The following is a 6,000-nucleotide window of genomic DNA, read 5'->3' as shown; positions in this document are numbered from 1 at the left end:
AGACATATATTTTGAATGTGTACGCTATCCATACATGTTATCCGGGGATACGGTACCCTTTCTAACCTTTGTGCAATGACGTGCAATCCATACTGGCCCTAACACCGTCTGAGCCTGCCTCATGCTGTATAGACATATATTTTGAATGTGTACGCTATCCATACATGTTATCCAGGGATACGGTACCCTTTCTAACCTTTGTGCAATCACGTGCAATCCATACTGGGCGTGAGAACGGCTGGCGAGCTGTTAAGCAAGCTACAGCACCTGTCCAGACAAGTACAGGGATTCCCTAGCGAGGAGACTTATTTGATTGTTTTCTATGTTGGGACAGCAATTTTTGGGGCGCACTATACTCTGGAGAATGATAGATGGGGCCCACCATACACTGGAACATTCCAAAGGTGGACATCAGACACTGGAGCAGCATTTACAGGGCCCATTATACACTAGAGCATTAGAAATGGGGCCCATTATGTTTGGAGCATTATTTGGGCCCATAAGACAGTGGAGCTTCATCCATGGGGACCAACATATACTGTAGCATTATGTGGAGCTCATCATATACTGTTTCAAACATTATATGGGACCAATGATTTTGTATGGAGAAATAGATGGGCCTCGTCATGAGATGTAAAAAGTGAGGTATTTTTCATTGTACTATACCGCTATTTCTCTGCCGTATCGGAGCATGATGAGTTGTGGTATGTGTTAAAGGGGCGCTCTTTCGCCCAGGGCACATGAAAACCTGCAGTCAGCCCTCCCCCCCCACAAATTTAGCCAAATAACCCCCATTTTTCAGTGCGTAACTTGTATTATGAAGTTAATTAAGGTTGACAAGCTTAAGTAAGAAGAATTGATGCTTTTGGCATTCAAATGGGCACTGTAGGTGTGTTTCCTGTCCTCCTCTCACTGCCGACTTTTATTCCCCATTGACTTACATTGGGATTCGTGTTTCGGGACGACCCCGACTTTTCCCTATAATCGGACGATCTTGCTCGACCCGACTTTTGGAAAAGTCGGGTTTCACGAAACGAAACGCGACCCTAAAAAACCAAAAGTCGCTCAACTCTAGTGACAACCACTACACTACAGAAACCTTCTGCAGAAGGTTACTGTGGTCATGACGAGCCATCGAGAACAAAGACTCAACGTCAAATGCTTTAACATCAATGCCATGCTTCTATCCAGTTTCGAACTGGGGACCGTTCGCGTGTGAGGTGAACGTGACAACCACTACACTTGAGAAACTCCATGCAAAGCTAAAGATTTTTAAACATGCTGAAATGAACTTGAAAAAGAAAAAAACAGCCAGCCAAAGTCAAGAGGTCTTCCTCTATGTCTGAAGACAGGACAAAGTGCATTTTGCAACACAGGAACCTTTCATTTGTCAGGCTATTGGAGAAAAAGAACAAACAGGGAAACAAAACCATGCTCCACAAAACATTCTCATGCCTTTGTCCAAAAGCCAAAAAGAAAAAGCACCTAGATGCCTGCTTTCGCACCTTGATCCTATCAGGTGTTACTTGAATTAGGAACACTTAGACACTGTCAAAAACACACATGCTTGCCAAAAGCAAAAACGGGTAGAAATAATCACATTGGTAAAAGTAATGCTCATTAAACCAGCAATAGAATATGCTAACTAAGGCTAATTAAGCCAACAATATACGTTTGTGATCAAAATAAAGAAAAGCCACATGTTTCTGCCCGGGATCAAAACAGGGAACTTTCAGGAGGATGGCAAACAGGACAATCACTACACTACAGTAACCAGACAAGAGCGTTTACTGTGGTCATGGCAAGCATTAAAGATCAAGCACTCATTGTCAAAAGCTCTAGTTTGCAAGAGGAACGCAGTGTTTCTGCCCAGTTTCGAACTGAGGACCTTTCGCGTGTAAAGCGAACATGATAACCGCTACACTACAGAAACCAACCGATTCAACCAAACAAAAAATGCTGTGGTCATGGCAAGCAATAAAGAACAAGCACTGAAAGTCAAAAAGATCGTTTTCCAAGAGAAAAAGCGGTGTTTCTGCCCAGTTTCGAACTGGGGACCTTTCGCGTGTGAGGCGAACGTGATAACCGCTACACTACAGAAACCGGATGCAAGTGATTACTGTGGTGACAACAAGCAATCGAGATCAAGAACTGAAAGTCAAAAGCTTGGATACCAAAGGGTAACAGCGTGTTTCTTCCCAGTTTCGAACTGGGGACCCTTCGCGTGTTAGGCGAACTTGATAACCACTACACTACAGAAACCGGCTGCGCAAGGTTACTGTGGTCATGACGAGCCATCGAGAACAAAGACTCAACGTCAAAAGCTTTAATATCAACGCCTAATGTCATGCTTCTATCAAGTTTTGAACTGGGGACCGTTCGCGTGTGAGGTGAACGTGACAACCACTACACTTCAGAAACTCCATGCAAAGCTAAAGATGTTTAAACATGCTGAAATGAACTTGAAAAAGAAAAAAACAGCCAGCCAAAGTCAAGAGGTCTTCCTCTTTGTCTGAAGACAGGACAAAGTGCATTTTGCAACACAGGAACCTTTCATTTGTCAGGCTATTGGAGAAAAAGAACAAACAGGGAAACAAAACCATGCTCCACAAAACATTCTCATGCCTTTGTCCAAAAGCCAAAAAGAAAAAGCACCTAGATGCCTGCTTTCGCACCTTGATCCTATCAGGTGTTACTTGAATTAGGAACACTTAGACACTGTCAAAAACACACATGCTTGCCAAAAGCAAAAACGGGTAGAAATAATCACATTGGTAAAAGTAATGCACATTAAACCAGCAATAGAATATGCTAACTAAGGCTAATTAAGCCAACAATATACGTTTGTGATCAAAATAAAGAAAAGCCACATGTTTCTGCCCGGGATCAAAACAGGGAACTTTCAGGAGGATGACAAACAGGACAATCACTACACTACAGTAACCAGACAAGAGCATTTACTGTGGTCATGGCAAGCATTAAAGATCAAGCACTCATTGTCAAAAGCGCTAGTTTGCAAGAGGAACGTTGTGTTTCTGCCCAGTTTCGAACTAAGGACCTTTCGCGTGCAAAGCGAACGTGATAACCGCTACACTACAGAAACCAACCAATTCAAACAAACAAAAAATGCTGTGGTCATTGCAAGCAATAAAGAACAAGCACTGAAAGTCAAAAAGATCGTTTTCCAAGAGAAAAAGTTGTGTTTCGGCCCAGTTTCGAACTGGGGACCTTTCGCGTGTGAGGCGAACGTGATAACCGCTACACTACAGAAACCACATGCACGCGCTTACTGTGGTGACAACAAGCAATCGAGATCAAGAACTGAAAGTCAAAAGCTTGGATACCAAAGGGTAACAGCGTGTTTCTGCCCAGTTTCGAACTGGGGACCTTTCGCGTGTTAGGCGAACGTGATAACTAGAGTTGAGCGATACCGTCCGATACTTCAAAGTATCGGATCGGAATGGATCGGCCGATCTTTAAAAAAAGTATCGGTATCGCCGATTCCGATACCGGAAGTCCCATTCAAGTCTATGGGACTTCCGGTATCGGAATAAGAAAAACCCTTTCCTGCCCTTGTACAGCCTCTCTGGGGTCTGTACGGGCCTTTCGGGGGGCTGTGCCGGCCTGCCAGGGGGTCTGTGCAGGCTCCGGTGGTCTGTGCCGGCCTGCCGGGGGGCTGTGCCGGCCTGCCGGTGGTCTGTGCAGGCTTCGGGGGTCTGTGCAGGCATCGTCTGATGGGACTACAAGTCCCATCGGGCGATGCCTGCTACCATGACAGTGATTGACACATTATCCAATTATGGGACAGTAGTAGTCCCATCATCCGGCTAATGTGTTGAATGTAAAAAAAAAAAAAAAAACATGCTAAATACATGCTACATTCATACTACATACTACATACATGCTACATTCATACTACATATATACTACATACATACTACATATATACTACATGCATGCTACATACATACTGCATGCTACATACATACTACATGCTACATACATACTACATATATGCTACATACATACTACATATATACTACATGCATGCTACATACATACTGCATGCTACATACATACTACATGCTACATACATACCACATATATACTACATACATACTACATGCATGCTACATGCTACATACATACCACATACATACTACATACATACTACATACATACTACATGCATGCTACATGCTACATACATACCACATACATACTACATGCATGCTACATACATACTACATGCATGCTACATACATACTACATGCTACATACATACATACTACATATATACTACATGCATGCTACATACATACTACATGCTACATACATACTACATGCTACATACATACCACATATATACTACATACATACTACATGCATGCTACATGCTACATACATACCACATACATACTACATACATACTACATACATACTACATACATACTACATGCATGCTACATGCTACATACATACCACATACATACTACATGCATGCTACATACATACTACATGCATGCTACATACATACTACATGCTACATACATACATACTACATATATACTACATGCATGCTACATACATACTACATGCTACATACATACTACATATATACTACATGCATGCTACATAGAATCATAGAATCATAGAATCATAGAATCATAGAATCGTAGAGTTGGAAGGGACCTCCTGGGCCATCTGGTCCAACCCCCTGCTCAAAGCAGGATTCGCTAAATCATCCCAGTCAGATGTCTGTCCAGCCTCTGTTTGAAGACTTCCATTGAAGGAGAACTCACCACTTCTCGTGGCAGCCTGTTCCACTCATTGATCACACTAACTGTCAAAAAGATATTTCTAATATCTAATCTGTGTCTCCTCCCATTCAGTTTCATCCCATTGCTTCTAGTCTTTCCTTGTGCAAATGAGAATAAAGTTGATCCTTCTACAATGTGACAGCCCTTTAGATATTTGTAGACAGCTATTAAGTCTCCTCTCAGTCTTCTCTTTTGCAAACTAAACATTCCCAAATCCTGCAACCTTTCCTCATAAGACAGGGTTTGCAGACCAGTCACCATTCTGGTCGCTCTTTTCTGAACTTGCTCCAGTTTGTTGATGTCTTTTTTAAAATGTGGTGCCCAAAACTGGACACAATATTCCAGATGAGGTCTGACCAAAGAGGAGTAGAGGGAAATAATGACTTCACGTGATCTAGACTGTATCCTTCTGTTAATACATCCTAGAATTGCATTTGCCTTTTTTGCTGCTGCATCACACTGTTGACTCATATTCAGTCTGCGATCTATTAGTATACCCAAGTCTTTTTCACATGTGCTGTCACTTAGCCCTATTCCTCCCATTCTATATATGCTTTTTTCATTTTTATTGCCCAGATGTAGTACTTTGCATTTCTCCCTGTTAAAAACCATTCTGTTAGTTGCTGCCCACTTCTCCAGTTTATTTAAATCTTTTTGAATCCTCTCTCTCTCTTCTCTAGTATTAGCTATCCCTCCTAGCTTTGTGTCATCAGCAAATTTAATCAGTTTACCCTCAATTCCTTCATCTAAATCGTTGATAAAGATGTTGAACAATACAAGGCCCAGGACAGAGCCCTGTGGAACCCCACTTGAGACATTCTTCCAACTGGATGTGCAGCCATTTACGACCACTCTTTGGGTCCGATCACTAAGCCAGTTATGAATCCACCTAACAGTTGCCTTGTCCATTTCATACTTAGTCATTTTTTCAATAAGGATTGTATGAGAGACTTTGTCAAATGCTTTGCTGAAGTCAAGATATACTATATCTACAGCATTTCCTTGATCCACCCAATCAGTGATACCGTCATAGAAGGAAATTAAGTTAGTCTGACATGACTTATTAGTTACAAACCCATGCTGACTCTGTTTAATCACTTCATTCTTATCCAGGTATTGACATACATGTTGTTTAATAATTTGTTCAAAGATCTTTCCTGGTATAGAAGTCAGACTCACCG

General features: G+C 41.9%; 4 non-coding genes across 4 annotated transcripts; all 4 read right to left on the bottom strand.

Annotated features, from left to right (window-relative positions):
* Positions 1–1,860: 1,860 nt before the first annotated feature.
* TRNAV-UAC (transfer RNA valine (anticodon UAC)) lies at positions 1,861–1,933 on the bottom strand. Its single transcript has one exon. It is a non-coding gene; the product is annotated as a tRNA-Val (tRNA).
* A 97-nt stretch (positions 1,934–2,030) lies between these two features.
* TRNAV-CAC (transfer RNA valine (anticodon CAC)) lies at positions 2,031–2,103 on the bottom strand. Its single transcript has one exon. It is a non-coding gene; the product is annotated as a tRNA-Val (tRNA).
* Positions 2,104–3,030: 927 nt separating this feature from the next.
* TRNAA-UGC (transfer RNA alanine (anticodon UGC)) lies at positions 3,031–3,103 on the bottom strand. The gene has a single exon. It is a non-coding gene; the product is annotated as a tRNA-Ala (tRNA).
* Positions 3,104–3,200: 97 nt separating this feature from the next.
* TRNAV-CAC (transfer RNA valine (anticodon CAC)) lies at positions 3,201–3,273 on the bottom strand. The gene has a single exon. It is a non-coding gene; the product is annotated as a tRNA-Val (tRNA).
* Between the last annotated feature and the right edge of the window lie 2,727 nt (positions 3,274–6,000).

This window comes from Dendrobates tinctorius, unplaced genomic scaffold, assembly GCF_039654945.1.
Source record: "Dendrobates tinctorius isolate UK_male_01 unplaced genomic scaffold, ASM3965494v1 ptg000332l, whole genome shotgun sequence".
Lineage (NCBI taxonomy): Eukaryota > Metazoa > Chordata > Amphibia > Anura > Dendrobatidae > Dendrobates > Dendrobates tinctorius.
Note: the sequence above shows the minus strand (reverse complement) of the source record. Positions and strands in the feature narration are given on the sequence as shown.